Source organism: Prunus dulcis, chromosome 4 (assembly GCF_902201215.1).
Source record: "Prunus dulcis chromosome 4, ALMONDv2, whole genome shotgun sequence".
Classification (NCBI taxonomy): Eukaryota; Viridiplantae; Streptophyta; class Magnoliopsida; order Rosales; family Rosaceae; genus Prunus; species Prunus dulcis.
In genome coordinates this window covers 4,263,024-4,263,996 of record NC_047653.1, presented here as the reverse complement: position 1 = coordinate 4,263,996, position 973 = coordinate 4,263,024, and positions in this window count along the sequence as shown.

Genomic DNA, 973 nt, shown 5'->3' with positions numbered 1-973 from the left:
AATATCTATCTCTTCATTGAAACCCACCGTGGCTCATCCTTGAACCCAATCACTACCGCCAGAGCCCAGAGGCACCCGCCATTGCCGCCTAATATCACATCCCTCCCACTCTTCTTGTATCACCCTTTCATCTGATTTTTAATATTATTTTTCTTCATAAATAATTGAATTAAAATGAATGATTTCATGTTGTTTGCCACTAGCATTACTGTATATCTATAGATGGTAGGTTATACAGTGTTCCATTTTCTTGTCCGTACCGTATAATAGCGAACCAATAAGGCAGTGGCATATTAAATTATTTTCTTGGCGCATATACAGTGCTCCATTTAAAGCCGCAAATAAAGGCATGCATGCTCTAAACATAAAGTCCATTAATGTCTTAAATTAGTATGCTATTGTACAAGGATCGCGTCGACATTTTCCAAATACAGTGAAGATTTTGTTAAGGACAAGGTATCTTGCAGATTTGTTAAGGACGGTTGCTTACGTGAGTAATGATAATTATCGTTTTCTTGCAGTTGAGAGCATATATATTGCGATGACAATGCATATATATAATGGCCAACCTTTTCCAAACTAAGATCGTGCAAACCTTCTAATTATATGGGATAAGTTCAAAATTTAGAACATAAGTTGAGTTTAATCTTCGTATTTGTTGTCGTTGGTATAAGTCCTTTGACTTTTCTACCAAATAGAATTACATTAATTTTTGGTATTTTCTAATGTAGATCTATGAAATTTTTTTTTTTTAAAAAAAAATTATCTAATTGTTCCTATTATACACCTGAAGTATAAATCGTGTAGAAATTAATTTATAAGACCATAATTACGAGATTTTATTATGTTTTTAATATAGGGATATACATAAGTTAATAAATCTCATAATTTTAGGACACTCTACTATTTTGGAGATACAATAAAATAACCATTTTTATTTTTGTTCATCCTATGGTAGAGGGATATCATATCA